Raw genomic sequence first — 18,773 nt, forward strand, 5'->3', positions numbered from 1 at the left:
GGCCTATGGTCCTCTCCTCCCCCAGAACCCTAGACACCTCTCCTGTCCTGTGCTTATTTCTGGCTCTTCTTAGGAGAGTCCTTGGAATGTCTGCTCAGGAACAGAGACTGTAAATAAATAATGGAGAAGTCCTGGGTATAGCTTTCCTGAGTGACCAGACCAGAACAGCCAAGGGTGTGGACGGCACTGGACGCTTGGCGGTTTGTTATTTCGTGGACAATCGCTTTGGCCAGGCCATGCATAGTTCATACACAGACCACCAGAGCAGTAGACTGTGTGTCTGTTTCCGTGTGGGTGTATCAGTGTGTTTCTGTTATTGTGGGCCTGTTAGTCCATGGTTGAACTCAGAGATGGGTAGTATTTCTGTTCCATGTATTTGAAATATGTATTTCAATTACTTCTGAGTATTTTGTCATTTGTATTACACTGGGCTGAACTACTTTCGAGAGCTGTAATTTGTATTTTCAAAATACTTTCTATACAATTTTTTTGTAGTGGTTCATAATTTTGCAGTCCCCTGCATTGGTATCAGAAGTCTGATGGCACTATGGTGTGATAAGAGCATCTGCTAAATTAACTAAATACAAATGTTTATGTTCAAATGGACAATTCTAATGAGAATAATACTTAGCAGGTTTAGGAAAACTTACGCAGCAAGTCAGGAGAATTATGAATGTATCCCATCTAGACATGACCCTGAAATTAGACCAATAATAATTTCCAGTGTGCTTTGCAGTTCAATTTGGTATGTTCATTTTCACATATACATTTACATTTTGGTCATTTAGCAGACACTCTTATCCAGAGTGATTTACAGTCAGTGCATTCAACTAAGGTAGATAAACAACACATATCACTGTCATAGCAAGTAAGACGTTTCTGTAACCGTTACTGAAAATATTGTTGCTGTTCGGGCCGGCTACTTGCAAATGTATTTCTGTATTTTAAAATGCAAAATGCATGTATTTTAATTAAATATATTTCAAAATAACAAGTATTTTGAAGTTTATTTTAATACATTGATCTTTATGGTATTTTGTAATTGTATTTTGTAAGTTTTGCCCATCGGTTGTATGCTTGCATATACAGCATGAGTGTTGTTCATGTGATTGTACATTGTCACAGTGTGTTCATTTAAAAAAAACTCTTATGGCTCAGATCCCGCTAGCGGGAGCTAGCTGGAGCGCGCCAAATTCAAATTGCAAATTTGTAATATTAAACATTCATGAACATACAAGTCTTACATCATTTAAAAGCTTCACTTCTCGTTAATCCAACCTTGTTTTCAGATATCAAAAAGGCTTTACAGCGAAAGCATACCATGCGATTATCTGAGGACAGCGTCCCACATCAAAATACCTTTTCAACCAGCACCGGCTTCACAAAAATCACAAATAGCAATAAAATAAATCACTTACCTTTTGATGATCTTCCTCTGTTTGCAATCCCAAGGGTCCCAGCTACACAATGAATGTTCTTTTTTTAAGATAAAGTCCTTCTATATATCCAAAAAAGTCAGTTTAGTTGGCACCATTGATTTCAGTAATCCACTCCTTCAGCATGCATACAAAGGAATCCAAAAAGGTACCGGTAAACTTTGTCCAAACAAGTCAAACAATGTTTCTAATCAATCCTCAGGTACCCTAATATGTAAATAAATTATCATAATTCAGACGGAAAGAATGGTGTTCAATAGAAAAGGAAAATAACGAAGAACACGCCCTTGTTCACGTGCGACAAAAGTCTACCTGTCCTGATGAGAACTACTTGTTTGTTTTTCAAGAAACAAGCCTGAAACCCTTTCTAAAGACTGTTGACATCTAGTGGAAGCCATAGGAACTGCAATCTGGGGCCTATTTTTTGTATATCCCATAGGCTAGCATTGAAAAGGCCTGTGACCTAAAAAGAAATCCTCTGGTTTTTGCCTGCAATATCAGTTCTGTTATACCCACAGACATTATTTTAACAGTTTTAGAAACTTCAGAGTGTTTTCTATCTAATGCTACCAATTATATTCATATCCTAGCTTCTGGGCCATTTACTTTCAGGCAGTTTACTTTGGGCATGTCAGTCATCCGGAAATTCAGGATACTGCCCATAGCCCTAAGAGCACTGTATGTATTTGATGTGGTTGTTCATGTTTACCCTGTGCTTGTGTCTATTGACCCATTCTTCCATTATGCTGTACTGTGCGTCTCTTAGGCACTACCATTTCAGAACACATAGATTAGTAATATATGGGCACAATAAACTCTGACACTAAATGGATATCCCCCAAATAGAGCCCCAGGGCTGCTGATGTAGTGATGGGGAGATACCTTACACACACACACACACACACACACACACACACACACACACACACACACACACACACACACACACACACACACACACACACACACACACACACACACACACACACACACAGAGAGAGAGAGAGAGACACAGAGACACACACACAGACACAAACACACACGCACACACACACACACACACACACACACACACACACACACACACACACACACACACACTTACTACCTCGTGACCTGGCTTGCAGTGTCAGGTGACAGTAGAGTCCCATGAAAAATGCAGGGCCATGTGAGAGGCCTCTAAATATAGATGTGTTGCTATTACTGCTCCCCTGCGCCCTTTATTTGTCTTATTACCATATGAACAAAACACTGCACGGTATCATGGCACCACCACTACTAACATCACACAACATCACATAGTTAGAATAATCTATGTGCCTTTAATGAACTATTTGAAGTTGGAGATAAAAGGTTGTTTCATATATCAGTCACACTTGGTAGTAGACATTCACACTTGGTAGTAGATAATGAGGGGTCTATTGAGACATAAGTTGACTTTGACACTGGGCAAACCCCAACGGGTTCCATTATATATCAGTGTGGGGAAGGTTGAATGGTTCGCCCAGTAGCTGGCTACTAGGGATATTTTGGGACCTGTTCCAAAAGGCTGGCAGGGAAAATTCCATCTTTGTCATTATTTAGAAGGCAACCGTGGCTATTGGCTAACGCTGTACAATATACAATCAACGATATACCCCCCCCCCACCCCCCACCCCACCCCACTCCACCCATCGCCCCACTGGAATGTGAACCTACGATCTGAATTAGGAACTGTATCCACATGTGTTGTCTGCTGTAGTTCTTGCTTGTGATTTATGTATGTATTTATGCACTTGGTGATGCTTTATGTATGTATTTATGCACTTGGTGATGCTTTATGAATGTATTTATGCACTTATGTGGTGATTTGTTGAGATGCACGTTTCCCGAAAGGGACACAATAAAATAATAATAATAATATTACTATATGTGCCTTATCATTGCCGTACAAAGCTCTCTCAGGGAGACTGTGGCATGGAGAATAAGCCTAGCAGTTGTTAAGGTTCACTGACCAAATAGTAGCCATGCGCGCACGCACACACACAGACACATACAGTACACACACAAACACAGAAAATACAGTAGTGGATGTGTTTGTGTGAATCAATTATCTTCTGTTGTCACAGTAGCCTTGCGCACTGCAGACACACAAACACACACATACAGTACACACATATAGAGAGAAGCGGCTGTAGTGGTCTGAATCAATAATGTTGTGTTGTCACAGGGTGACATGTGTGCCATGGAGGGCAGTGAGCAGATGGCCCTGGGTTGCGTAGCTTAGCTTCCTGTTAGCCATGCGATACCATGGTGATACAACTACAGCCACATCAGCCCAGCCCAGCCTCCACCGCTGGGAAATCCCACAAGCCACTGGGCACAACACTGGTCATTAACAAACAGCCTGGGCGTTATCGACATTTCTCTGAAATGCTGAGCAAAGCACAATGTGTCCAAAATAAATTAGGATGATTGGTAAATAGACTCACAATAGTGTTGTGAGGTAGGCATATTTTCTGCTCGTTCTTCATGTGATTTCTTGTAACCGAGGAAACTCCTCCAGACTTTTGATGGTGTGGGGAAAGTGATGTGCATGTGATGTCAAAGACACGAAAGCTCACTGGGGCATCGTTCCCACCTACGGTACGGGGAGGGTACGCCAAAGTGTCCCACAACGATCAAGTAAACTTCACTCATGTAAACTTCTCAAGCAATGAGCCACATGTCCTCCTCACACACCAACAAGCAGATCCTGGGAGAAAACATTCAATTTTGGGACACACTCTTCCTCAGGCTCCTAGAAGATGTCTATGTTATTCTGAAGGATCTACATTATGTTAATCTAGGAATCTTGTCATTGTCAAGGGGATGGTGGAGGAGTATCGGGGATCGACTGCGGTATATCAGGAAGACGGCACACTACCCCTCTATTCTACACTGGTCTGTTTAGCATCATAGTTTTAAGTGAGAAAGTTCAAACAACCTTGTTATGACTAGATCCAGTTATGAAGTGCTCCTGTTGGCTTGTTAGGACCAAACAAGAAGAATACAAGCAGCCCATAGACACGTCTAGACAGGGTTTACGTCCTGAATATTGCCAACACAAGTTCATTAAGTCAGTAATAAGACCCATAAACGGGTTTCATTTATCTTCCCAGCAATTTTATGACACTTGGTGGTGAGCAGCAGCGCTACAAAAGAAAAACACCCAGTGTTATGAAGAAAGAACCACAACACCTTTCTCTTTCAAATGTTGTTGACTCCCCATAGGGGCTTCCGTTAGGGCACAAGTACAGAACACTCAGCACAGAACACTCAGCACAGAACACTCAGTACAGAACACTCAGTGCAGAACACTCAGTACAGAACACTCAGTACAGAACACTCAGCACAGAACACTCAGTACAGAACACTCAGTACAGAACACTCAGTGCAGAACACTCAGTACAGAACACTCAGTACAGAACACTCAGCACAGAACACTCAGCACAGAACACTCAGCACAGAACACTCAGTACAGAACACTCAGTGCAGAACACTCAGTACAGAACACTCAGTACAGAACACTCAAGAAACTCTTGACACATCTTCTGATTTATATTCTGACTAGGGAAAACAGTTGGCAATTCATTTGACTTGTTCGATTATCCCTCTATCCATCCATCCATCATACAGTGGCTTCTTGGGCCCTGGTCAAAAGTAGTGCACTAAATAGGGAATAGGGTTCCATTTGGGACTGACACAGTATGTCCACCATCAACATGCAGAAACAAGACCCGTGGAGCGTCCATTCCTCTCCTTTAATCTAGCTCCAAGTTAATGGATGAAGAATATTGCGCACACGGCGCTCCATTACAAAAAGGGCGTGTGGGTAAAAAAGTGACACTGGATAAAACGGCCAACCACAGAAGTAGTGATTAGAATGGCTTTGATCAATAGGTGATGTTAACAGGTGAGGAGAGGAAGGGTTGGAAAGTTGGGGAGGCAGGTTGGGAGACGGGTCGGGAGGGAGGCAAGGGAGTGAAGGAGGTGCATTGGGAGGTTGGGTGAGGAGGGAGAGGCGGGTTTGGAGTTAGGAAGGAGACCGGTTGAGGGGTGGGGGGCTCATCAAACTACAAACAGTCTGGTTAATTAAGGCCATAGTACAGGACCACAGGCTAAACAGGAGCTCTAGCTCCACCACATCACACAGACACTGTGGTCCTCTGGCATAGCATCCAGCCACACAAGCTGCAGGACCAGGAAGAGACAGCTTGTGCTACGCCAGGGTAATGAGTGGCAAGGCCAGTGAGGGATGGATGGCTTAACACCAGGGTAATGAGTGGCAAGGCCAGTGAGGGATGGATGGTTAACACCAGGGTAATGAGTGGCAAGGCCAGTGAGGGATGGATGGCTTAACACCAGGGTAATGAGTGGCGAGGCCAGTGAGGGATGGATGGCTTAACACCAGGGTAATGAGTGGCAAGGCCAGTGAGGGATGGATGGCTTAACACCAGGTAATGAGTGGCAAGGCCAGTGAGGGATGGATGGCTTAACACCAGGGTAAAGGGTTGTCACAGCCAGAAAGTAATTGCATAGGTTAAGGGTAAATTATGACAGAATCTGGATAACTGATGCCAAACCAAGAATTGGAACACACTTGTGTAATGAACTGGATGTACAACTTGTTTTTGAATGTGAAAAGCAATCTGACACGAGTCATCTGTTTCCCCTCAGATTCTTCTGCTGATAATAAACTGGCAAAGAAAAACAGTAACGTCGCTAAACATTACATGACAAATGGTTATAATCAGAAAATGGATTATGGGCCCATAGTCTCAAGTACATTTTTCACTTGTCAAGCAATTTGAAGTAACTTCTTGGTTTAAGAAAAGCAAACATTTTAGTTCAGATCTTTTCAGTTGTAGCACTCAGGCCATCATGTACTTGTTTATTTGGCCTCTAAATAGACAGCCAATAGGCCGTTTGTTGCCACTCCAATGACATATTCCGTGGATCCTTATGTGTGTACTAGGGAGTAAGGAGCTGTTGAAAAAAATGCTAGAAACCTCACTCTATTGTGAAAGTGACACCTAGCTCTCCACACTTTTTCACATTAGACTTATAATGTCACAATAGACTATTTATTGACGTTCATCAGACGGGCTGGGCCTGTTTCCATTTGGACTCTCTGCACATAGACAGTGAAGGTCACAGGCCCAATATTTACAGTGTGTTATGCTCTCTCCAATGAGTAGTTAATGAAGAAATTGCTAACCAAACAGAGAAGGCTATTCAGGTCTTTAGTAGCAGCAGAAGAAAGTTGCAGCAGGGCTAAAGAAATAAGAGGCAAATATGTACTCAGTGTATTGTGTCTTTCTGTCCTTCTGCTTTTCATTGTCTTAATACTTTAGACCAGACAACCGAGGAGTGTTGGCCTGTCCTTAACGAGGGTATATTATTTTTATTGTGTAATGCTGGTGTAGTAGTGAGCTAAGCTATGTTCTTCATGGGCAGCAAGCTAGCTAGCTCATCTGAGGGAGAAACGGGTGAAAAGGGTGAAAGGGTGAAAAGCTGTCATAGCCCCCTCAGTTTAGACACTGAGTGGAGTTGTTTGTCTCCTCACATCAATGCATTCTTCTCATTCCTTCCCCTTGGCCTGGGATGAAAATCAGCTGGTTTCTGAAGACAGAGTGAGAGTGAGAGTGAGAGAGAGAGAGAGAGAGAGAGAGAGAGAGAGAGAGAGAGAGAGGATTGGTGAACTTTTACCTTGTTTCCCAGGCGGAAGGGGAGGGGGAGGAGAGGGTCTTTTTTGTTGTTGCTGGAGACATAAAATTAGTTGGTTTTGGCATGACGGACATTTCTGTCAATATTGAACGACTGAAAAAGTATTGTTTTGGTCATGCTTCTGTCAAACTCAGTCTGAAAATTGTTTTGTGTGAAACACATTCGTACTCCCCCTCTTTGACAATGACCTCATGCTCCGAGAAAGAGAGACAGCTTTGTCACGCATTCCAGAATCCCAGTCTGCGGTAAATCGACAACTTTTGTGGGTAGTCCTTCAGCTTTCCCTAATTCCCTTCCTTATTCCTTATATAGTGCTCTTCTTGTGACTAGGGGCCCACACTATATAGGGAATAGGGTGCTATTTCAGATGAAGGTTAGTGAATCTCAGCTCCTTTCCTCACCAAAGCAGTTCCAGAGGGAGAGCCTACTTCATGAAAATGATTGTTTTACCTGACAATAAGCAGTCATCTGAGATCCTGCAGCTCCCAGCAGACTGGCCTCTCATTTACATGTCCCAAAAGACGAACCTGAAACTGCAGCCTCATGTACACCAATCACATCACGAAACCTGCTCCCTTCTTCTATCTTGATGCCAAAACTGACGAGAGCTCATCACAGGCTCACGCTACATTACAAGACATCTCTGTCATGAAAGGAGAGACTCCTGTGATACAGCAGCTGTCAGGCTTTGATGTTCTAGCTAATACTTACTCCTCCACTGACTTAGATAAGTCTCTCTTGGATGCTGATAATGTGGGCTACTACCAAACCTCATAAACTGAGGGGGTGTAATTAGCTCACTCTTGAAAACCTTGATTTCATTTACTAAAGCATATAATGTTAATCAAGCATCACACTACCTTTTTGGTGTGTATTTAAAGCATATTAGTATTAAAAGCATAGAGTGTTGGACTAGTAACCGAAAGGTTGCAAGATCGAATCCCCGAGCTGACAATGTAAAAATATATCGTTCTGCCCCTGAACAAGGCAGTTAACCCACTGTTCCTATGCCGTCATTGAAAATAAGAATTTGTTCTTAACTGACTTGCCTAGTTAAATAAAGGTTAAAAAAATTATTCGTATTAAAAGCATATTAGTAGCTCTTTGTATTAAATTGTGTGAGCTATCTTTGAAGTTGAACTGCCTGTGTAGTCTGTTGGTTAGCCTTACTGGTTTTAGGTAGGCCTACAAACATTAAACACTAGCAGATCATAGCCCACCCTAGCTTGAGTTCACTCCAGCTGTGCCTCCACCCTTTCTCCATGGTATTAGTTTGAAGGAGTGTTTGGCTTGTCTGGAGGCCTCCCTTAGTTACAGGAACATACAGCCTCTGTGATTTGGCCATGGATCATGGTTTGCTTTACCACAGCAGAGAAGCCAAACAGCCTCAAACCAGACAGTGATGTTATCGTCATCTCCACACCCGCCCCCACAGGAAGTGATCTCACAACAACTGATCTACTGAGAGTTTAGCCAGGGGAGACAAGGTGGAACTGACCCATGCTTTTCCTAGAGAACACTAACTTTTTCCAATAAGTTTGCGTAAAACTCAGTCAGGGGCCTGGAACCAGTAAAATCACAAGTATCCACTCCACAGAAAACACTCATAGTGCTCATAAGCAGTGTAATAAGCACGTCATAAAAACCATATGGGAGAAGCCCACAGAGATGGTGTGATGTGTGGTCTGAAGGACAGACCGGTGGTGCAGCCGCTGTCACAGGAAATGAACCTCTCCCACAGGGGGTACTTGTCACAAGAGAAGAGAAGCTACAGGCCACCTGAGAATCTGCCAGTTCCCACAGTCTGTGAGGCCGTATCAGGCCTACAGTGGCACTGGGGCTTGGGCATGGTTGGGGGGCATCCCACGCTCGCTCAGTTGTTTTACATTTACATTTAAGTCATTTAGCAGACGCTCTTATCCAGAGCGACTTACAAATTGGTGCATTCACCTTATGACATCCAGTGGAACAGCCACTTTACAATAGTGCATCAGATCTTTTAAGGGGGGGGGGGGGGGGGGGGGGGGGCAGAAGGATTGCTTTATCCTAGGTATTCCTTGAAGAGGTGGGGTTTCAGGTGTCTCCGGAAGGTGGTGATTGACTCCGCTGTCCTGGCGTCGTGAGGGAGTTTGTTCCACCATTGGGGTGCCAGAGCAGCGAACAGTTTTGACTGGGCTGAGCGGGAACTGTACTTCCTCAGTGGTAGGGAGGCGAGCAGGCCAGAGGTGGATGAACGCAGTGCCCTTGTTTGGGTGTAGGGCCTGATCAGAGCCTGAAGGTACTGAGGTGCCGTTCCCCTCACAGCTCCGTAGGCAAGCACCATGGTCTTGTAGCGGATGCGAGCTTCAACTGGAAGCCAGTGGAGAGAGCGGAGGAGCGGGGTGACGTGAGAGAACTTGGGAAGGTTGAACACCAGACGGGCTGCGGCGTTCTGGATGAGTTGTAGGGGTTTAATGGCACAGGCAGGGAGCCCAGCCAGCAGCGAGTTGCAGTAATCCAGACGGGAGATGACAAGTGCCTGGATTAGGACCTGCGCCGCTTCCTGTGTGAGGCAGGGTCGTACTCTGCGGATGTTGTAGAGCATGAACCTACAGGAACGGGCCACCGCCTTGATGTTGGTGGAGAACGACAGGGTGTTGTCCAGGATCACGCCAAGGTTCTTAGCGCTCTGGGAGGAGGACACAATGGAGTTGTCAACCGTGATGGCGAGATCATGGAACGGACAGTCCTTCCCCGGGAGGAAGAGCAGCTCCGTCTTGCCGAGGTTCAGCTTGAGGTGGTGATCCGTCATCCACACTGATATGTCTGCCAGACATGCAGAGATGCGATTCGCCACCTGGTCATCAGAAGGGGGAAAGGAGAAGATTAATTGTGTGTCGTCTGCATAGCAATGATAGGAGAGACCATGTGAGGTTATGACAGAGCCAAGTGACTTGGTGTATAGCGAGAATAGGAGAGGGCCTAGAACAGAGCCCTGGGGGACACCAGTGGTGAGAGCGCGTGGTGAGGAGACAGATTCTCGCCACGCCACCTGGTAGGAGCGACCTGTCAGGTAGGACGCAATCCAAGCGTGGGCCGCGCCGGAGATGCCCAACTCGGAGAGGGTGGAGAGGAGGATCTGATGGTTCACAGTATCGAAGGCAGCCGATAGGTCTAGAAGGATGAGAGCAGAGGAGAGAGAGTTAGCTTTAGCAGTGCGGAGCGCCTCCGTGATACAGAGAAGAGCAGTCTCAGTTGAGTGACTAGTCTTGAAACCTGACTGATTTGGATCAAGAAGGTCATTCTGAGAGAGATAGCAGGAGAGCTGGCCAAGGACGGCACGTTCAAGAGTTTTGGAGAGAAAAGAAAGAAGGGATACTGGTCTGTAGTTGTTGACATCGGAGGGATCGAGTGTAGGTTTTTTCAGAAGGGGTGCAACTCTCGCTCTCTTGAAGACGGAAGGGACGTAGCCAGCGGTCAAGGATGAGTTGATGAGCGAGGTGAGGTAAGGTAGAAGGTCTCCGGAAATGGTCTGGAGAAGAGAGGAGGGGATAGGGTCAAGCGGGCAGGTTGTTGGGCGGCCGGCCGTCACAAGACGCGAGATTTCATCTGGAGAGAGAGGGGAGAAAGAGGTCAAAGCACAGGGTTGGGCAGTGTGAGCAGAACCAGCGGTGTCGTTTGACTTAGCGAACGAGGATCGGATGTCGTCGACCTTCTTTTCAAAATGGTTGACGAAGTCGTCTGCAGAGAGGGAGGAGGGGGGGGGGAGGGGGAGGAGGATTCAGGAGGGAGGAGAAGGTGGCAAAGAGCTTCCTAGGGTTAGAGGCAGATGCTTGGAATTTAGAGTGGTAGAAAGTGGCTTTAGCAGCAGAGACAGAAGAGGAAAATGTAGAGAGGAGGGAGTGAAAGGATGCCAGGTCCGCAGGGAGGCGAGTTTTCCTCCATTTCCGCTCGGCTGCCCGGAGCCCTGTTCTGTGAGCTCGCAATGAGTCGTCGAGCCACGGAGCGGGAGGGGAGGACCGAGCCGGCCTGGAGGATAGGGGACATAGAGAGTCAAAGGATGCAGAAAGGGAGGAGAGGAGGGTTGAGGAGGCAGAATCAGGAGATAGGTTGGAGAAGGTTTGGGCAGAGGGAAGAGATGATAGGATGGAAGAGGAGAGAGTAGCGGGGGAGAGAGAGCGGAGGTTGGGACGGCGCGATACCATCCGAGTAGGGGCAGTGTGAGAAGTGTTGGATGAGAGCGAGAGGGAGAAGGATACAAGGTAGTGGTCGGAGACTTGGAGGGGAGTTGCAATGAGGTTAGTGGAAGAACAGCATCTAGTAAAGATGAGGTCAAGCGTATTGCCTGCCTTGTGAGTAGGGGGGGAAGGTGAGAGGGTGAGGTCAAAAGAGGAGAGGAGTGGAAAGAAGGAGGCAGAGAGGAATGAGTCAAAGGTAGACATGGGGAGGTTAAAGTCACCCAGAACTGTGAGAGGTGAGCCGTCCTCAGGAAAGGAGCTTATCAAGGCATCAAGCTCATTGATGAACTCTCCAAGGGAACCTGGAGGGCGATAAATGATAAGGATGTTAAGCTTGAAAGGGCTGGTAACTGTGACAGCATGGAATTCAAAGGAGGCGATAGACAGATGGGTAAGGGGAGAAAGAGAGAATGACCACTTGGGAGAGATGAGGATCCCGGTGCCACCACCCCGCTGACCAGAAGGTCTCGGGGTGTGCGAGAACACGTGGGCAGACGAAGAGAGAGCAGTAGGAGTAGCAGTGTTATCTGTGGTGAGCCATGTTTCCGTCAGTGCCAGGAAGTCGAGGGACTGGAGGGACGCATAGGCTGAGATGAGCTCTGCCTTGTTGGCCGCAGATCGGCAGTTCCAGAGGCTACCGGAGACCTGGAACTCCACGTGGGTCGTGCGGGCTGGGACCACCAGGTTAGGGTGGGCGCGGCCACGCGGTGTGAAGCGTTTGTATGGTCTGTGCAGAGAGGAGAGAACAGGGATAGACAGACACATGGTTGACAGGCTACAGAAGAGGCTACGCTAATGCAAAGGAGATTAGAATGACAAGTGGGCTACACGTCTCGAATGTTCAGAAAGTTAAGCTTACGTTGCAAAAAAATAAGAATAAAATACAAGATCTTATTGACTAAAATGATATAGTACTGCTGGCTGGTGAAGTAGCCTGGCTAGCAGTGGCTACGTTGTTGAAAGTGAAGCTGGCTAGGTAACCTCGACAATTTCACTAAATTTCTCTAAACTACACAATTATCATGGATACAAGGACAGGAAAGACAACTAGCTAACACTACGCTAATCAAGTCGTTCCGTTGTAATGTAAGTTTCTACAGTGCTGCTATTCGGTAGAAGTTGGCTAGCTAGCAGTGTTGGCTAGGTAGGAGGACGGCAGCGCGGCAGGCGAAAAATAGCTGGCTAGCTAACCGATAATTACTCAAAGCTACACAATTATCTTAGATAAAAAGATAGCAAAGAAAACTATGTAGCTAGCTAACACTACACAAGTCAAGTCGTTCCGTTGTAATGTAATCGTTTCTACAGTGCTGCTAATCGGTGGCTAGCTGGCTAGCTAGCAGGGTTGACTACGTTACGTTAGGGCGAGAATACCTGGCTAGCGAACCTCAGCGAACCTTGATAACTACACAATTATCACCGATACAAAGACGGCTATGTAGCCAGCTAAGTAGCTAGCTAAGATCGAACAAATACAAATCAAAGATAGCAAAGACAACTGTGTAGTCAGCCAACACTACACTGATCAAGTCGTTCCGTTGTAATGCACTCGTTTCTACAATGCTGCTATTCGGTGGCAAGCTGGCTAGCTAGCAGTGTTGGCTACGTTGCGTTACGTTAGGGCGAAAATAGCTGGCTGGCGAACCTCAATAACTACACAATTATGTTTGATGCAAAGACGGCTATGTAGCTAGCTAAGATCAAACAAATCAAACCGTTGTACTGTAGTGAAAATGAAAATCAGACCGTTGTACTATAATGAAATGTAATGAAAAGTTTATACTACTATTCGGTAGACGGTGGACGTTTGCTAGCTGCTGGGCAGATAAGTGTGGACTACGATAGACGACGGAATACGATAATTACGCAATTATCTTCACCACTTTGTGTCAATAATTTTGGATCCTATCCCCTTGTTGCACTGATTTCAGGCTGATAGCGTGCTGGCAGTGAATGGGGAATGCAGCACAGGACTGGGAATGAGCAGCCGTAAAACCTGGTTTCTAATCATTACTTGAACAATTTACCACAGGGTGGTAATCAAGCATTGCGGCATACGTTTTTCCATGTAAGGGGATTTTACTTTGACGTGCTTCAGATACCACACACACCACTAAGTACCTCTTTTCAAGATTTCCTTCTCTTGTCCAAGTGAATGATTAAAGAAAACAAACCAGTTAGGTATAATCTTCTCATGCACCTAATCCAGGCAAAGAACCCACAGTTGACACATTTTCGGTAGACCCCATGGTATCAGTGTTAAATTGTTAAAGCCAACAGACGTCATCACTAGGATATCTAGCAATCCTATCAGTCCACTCGGCTGGGCATCCAGGGAGAGAACAAAGTGGCAGACTTCCTATCCTCATGCCCAAATGAGCCATACCTCACCCCTCCTTCGGGGTGAGGTACGTGGTGACTCAGCCACCCTGTTCTGTTCCATTCTCTCCTCTCCTCCTCACGTGTCATCGCTGGCCTTTTAAACAGCCAGGGCTCTGGAGATGGGGAGATGAGAGAGAGCAGCTTTATTAGATTGGGCAGCAGCAGCTCTGACCTGGCCAGCTAGCCTGCTGTTATTTATAGCAGGGAGAGAGAGCAGCAGTGGGTTGTGTTCCTTTCAGCCACTTCCTGCTCCTGATCCTCTTCTTACCCTGCGTGTACAGACAGACAGCAGAGGCTCACAGCTGATGCTCTCCTTTTGTTACCTCACTAAGGGGAGTTTTTAGCCTTTGATATATTTTCTCTGTCACGTTTATTCAGAATGTGCCCCACTGTGCCTGTAAATAATATGCTCTCTGAGCTCTGAGCGTAGACTAAGGTGTGCTGCAGAGCGCCTATAAACTAATCCACCCAGCCTGGACAGGAGGAGGTAGTCTGCATCTGTCTGCATCCAGCCAGGTCAAACTGCTCTTGGTTTGCTTCAGGATCAAAGATGTCTCATACAATTAATTCTGTTACAATACAGGACCAACTATAATCAAATTACACTGTAGTTCAGTCAAGGGTAACAAAGGTTGTTTGTAGAATATGAGAGTTGTTTTTACAATTCAAAGAGTCAACAGTATATGATATGAAAGAGCCAAGGTGTCATACACCCACCTAAATAGGATCTGATTTCACTCTTGTTTTACAGTCACTGAGGAACATAAATCCAAAATACACTTAAGGCCTACAGTTACTCCTCTCCCGACTCCCGTGGAACAGTATCACATGCATAAAGTGTAGATAACAGCTTTCTCATGGTCTGCTAGTGGTGTTAAAAGATGAATAATTGAGATGATCAAAATGTGAACTGTCATGTCATTTTCTGGGCTCTCACGGTACATGTTCCAGGAGAGGAGAAGAAGACCCGTGGGAGCTCACTGTTTTGTAAACACACCGATGATGCTGACACATATTTTAATATTTATCAGAAGCAACAGGGCCTTTGCAGGTTATTTTGGAGAGGGGATAGAGTTCACTTGTTCCATGGCATTTTCCCCCAGCAATAGTGCAGCCACTACCTAAAACACAGACATATGCCCAAACAATCCATCATGATTGCTGATATTACTTCATTTATACATACAGTCATGTCCTCTTTATCAAAGACGATCATGGTCAGACAAGCATTGAAACTTGCCATTAGGTGGAAGCAGGCATATTGTCATGATAATGCAATACATGTTTTTCAGTATGTCCTGGTCCTAAGTAGGCATCTCTACAGTAGCAATGTACAGTTAAGTGACCTTTCTTCCCATTCAATACTCATTCTCTATGATTTGGTAGCTAATATGATAAATTAAAAGTTATATTGCTTGTTGTTGTTTAAACCCCCTCACATAACAAACATTCCATATTGATTGATTATAGCTCCCCTTCTCTATTTTCTTTGTTGACTGTACAGCCAGGCTTTCAGTTTTCTTCTGGGTGTATCCTATTATCGATGCTATCCAAGGACTCAGACAGTGTCCCTAGCTTTATCTCCTGAGCCTATGCTGCTGACGCCATGTTTCTTTCTGGGTAATGAGTGTCTGAAAACTCCTCAGTCATCTGTTTTCGAGCAGGCAGCAGGTCGATGGATGACACTCCAGAGACTCTAAACTCACCGAGCGACCTGGTCGCCTCAGACTCCAGGTTGCCATCTTGTCACCTATTTTGTCTTGAGTGGACAGGATTGTGTGGATGATGTCTGGACGGCATCTGTTTGGGCTGTGGCGGTCACAAAAGTTTGTCAGCCGGTGATTGTCAAGCAAATAACAGTCGGTCTCACGTTAATTGACCGTTAATTAACATAAACACATTTAGCATCTCCTGGCTTCCACACACTGATGCAGGCCTTTGGAACATCTACATTTTAAAAAGTCTAACAAATCTATGTAATAAAGCCTACAACTATTTTAAACAGTATGAAATGAGGAAAATGTAGTCCATTTCGGAAGAACAGAATAGCATACTCTGAGTTGCCCTTATGTTAGGTCCTGATCTGGCTATGTCAAATGGCTGTGGGCTACACTAGTTCATTTAGCAGACAAGATTTGCTTAGAATCCGTGGCCTTATTTTATAGTATGAAGAATACAATTGAACAAAGCTGAATAAAATAGAAAGGATATTTTCTCCAACCGATTTGAGGGAGTGCGCACATGCGGCTATTCTGTGTTGAGCGGTTAACAAAGAGGGACAATAGAGTGTTGAGTGACAGGCTGTTAGCAAGTTTGGTGGGCTACTAATGACCATCAGCAGCATCAGAGCTTAGAAAAACCTAATTACCGTGACTAAACGGTCACGTGTAATTTGACTGCCTTCATGACTCGTGACCGCCGGTGTGGCGGTAATATGGTCACAGCAACAACCATAGTTGCACATTGTAAACAGAAATATGTATAGATACAGGCAGGATTTCCTGCTTGATCAATAAACAAATGTAGCAATATTTACTCAATGAGAGATTCTCCCCAATAGCTTGCTTATAGTTTCTGTTTTTCTGTACTTTTAGCCTTTCCCTTATCTGCCTCCTTATTTCTCTCTGCCCACCCTCTTCCCCTCACAGACTTCTTTCTCTATGAGTTTTATGTTTAATGAGCTTTTGGGGAAACAGCAAGATCCTCATTAGACAACACACTTTAATATCCTGTCTGCAGAGTATGTGCTATACCCTTTGTGTATGTTATGGTAGTGTAGTGCAGACACATCATTGGGACACGCTTGCTTTAGTGGATGTTGCTCTGAAGCCACAACGTTTAGAGCCACTTTAATGAATGTCTGAACTTTAACCCACATTTATCCTCCTCCTCCTCTCATCCCTCCTTCTCTGTGGCCGTAATTAGGAGAAGAGAACTCCCAGGCTGGCCGTAATTATCCAGTGAAATGTCTTAAAACAACAAAGATATCTGGCTTAATAATTTATCTGTTTTGGCAAAGGCCCTGCTGCCTGGTGGTGTTTAAAATAACTGCCTGCCTGCCTGCCTGCCTGCCTGCCTGCCTGTCTGTCTGTCTGTCTGTCTGTCTGTCTGTCTGTCTTAGAGGCCAGCCAAGCGTACAAGGCTACTCCTCTTTCACACACAAGGCAAGTGTGGGCTAGTTATCCATTCACAATTACGAACAGGGGAAACCCAGGATACCCAGGACTGGAGAGGAATTTGGGAATTTCCTGTTCCACTCTTAGGGACAGTATAGTTAAACTCCCTCTACACTGAGGTACACTCTACAAGAGACAATGCTGAAGATCTGCATCATGAGAAAAGCAAACCAGAGGTCAGGAGAAGACAGTCCTGCAGGTGAGAAAAGTAAACCAGAGGTCAAGAGAAGACAGTCCTGCAGGTGAGAAAAGTAAACCAGAGGTCAAGAGAAGACAGTCCTGCAGGTGAGAAAAGTAAACCAGAGGTCAAGAGAAGACAGTCCTGCAGGTGAGAAAAGTAAACCAGAGGTCAAGAGAAGACAGTCCTGCAGGTGAGAAAAGTAAACCAGAGGTCAAGAGAAGACAGTCCTGCAGGTGAGAAAAGTAAACCAGAGGTCAAGAGAAGACAGTCCTGCAGGTGAGAAAAGTAAACCAGAGGTCAAGAGAAGACAGTCCTGCAGGTGAGAAAAGTAAACCAGAGGTCAAGAGAAGACAGTCCTGCAGGTGAGAAAAGTAAACCAGAGGTCAGGAGAAGACAGTCCTGCAGGTGAGAAAAGTAAACCAGAGGTCAAGAGAAGACAGTCCTGCTGGTGAGAAAAGTAAACCAGAGGTCAAGAGAAGACAGTCCTGCTGGTGAGAAAAGTAAACCCGAGGTCAGGAGAAGACAGTCCTGCTGATGAGAAAAGTAAACCAGAGGTCAGGAGAAGACAGTCCTGCTGGTGAGAAAAGTAAACCAGAGGTCAGGAGAAGACAGTCCTGCTGGTGAGAAAAGTAAACCCGAGGTCAGGAGAAGACAGTCCTGCTGATGAGAAAAGTAAACCAGAGGTCAGGAGAAGACAGTCCTGCTGGTGAGAAAAGTAAACCAGAGGTCAAGAGAAGACAGTCCTGCTGGTGAGAAAAGTAAACCAGAGGTCAGGAGAAGACAGTCCTGCTGGTGAGAAAAGTAAACCAGAGGTCAGGAGAAGACAGTCCTGCTGGTGAGAAAAGTAAACCAGAGGTCAGGAGAAGACAGTCCTGCTGGTGAGAAAAGTAAACCAGAGGTCAGGAGAAGACAGTCCTGCTGGTGAGAAAAGTAAACCAGAGGTCAGGAGAAGACAGTCCTGCTGGTGAGAAAAGTAAACCAGAGGTCAGGAGAAGACAGTCCTGCTGGTGAGAAAAGTAAACCAGAGGTCAGGAGAAGACAGCCCTACTGGTGAGAAAAGTAAACCTAATGTCGTAATATTATGGCATCAGGAGATGTGGCAAGCTACAGGGGTAACCAAGACGCTGTGACTACATGGTGTCAAGCCAGTGATCCTCTCTTTCCCTCATTTTGTTTCTCTCCTTTTTCCCAGAGAGTGCTGCTGTGGGTCTCCAAGGGATGTGTTATGTGGCAATGTGAATGTTGTCATAAATATAAAGCCAAAAAAGATTTATTGGGCCTGATATAAGGTTGGGATAGATTTTTGTTAGATTCTTGGCACCGGTGTGGCTCCTACTGACCTTTTAAAAAGTGTTAATCAACAAAACACTCTTGGTGAACTTCAGCGCTGAAAGACTGTAACCTTGGACTGATTCCCCAGCCAATCACCTACTGAAGCTAGAAGATGGTCTTGGTGAAGGGCAAACTACTTGTCTTGTTTTTGTTATTGTGGATAGCGTAATGATATTTCACTATCTCAGCGTAAGCTAAAGGCCACTTCCCTGTCTCCTCAGACCTTGCATTTGGCAAAGGGGAGGGAGGAAGGGTGAGAGGGAGGGAGCAAGAGAGAGAGAGAGAGAGAAGGAGAGGGGGA

General features: G+C 45.4%; 1 protein-coding gene across 1 annotated transcript in view; it reads left to right on the forward strand.

The window, feature by feature from the left end:
• The window catches only part of LOC129814017 (apoptosis regulator Bcl-2-like), a 49,494-nt gene that overhangs the window by 17,203 nt on the left and 13,518 nt on the right, over positions 1-18,773 (forward strand). The window lies entirely within an intron of this gene.

This window comes from Salvelinus fontinalis, chromosome 17 (assembly GCF_029448725.1).
Source record: "Salvelinus fontinalis isolate EN_2023a chromosome 17, ASM2944872v1, whole genome shotgun sequence".
Classification (NCBI taxonomy): Eukaryota; Metazoa; Chordata; class Actinopteri; order Salmoniformes; family Salmonidae; genus Salvelinus; species Salvelinus fontinalis.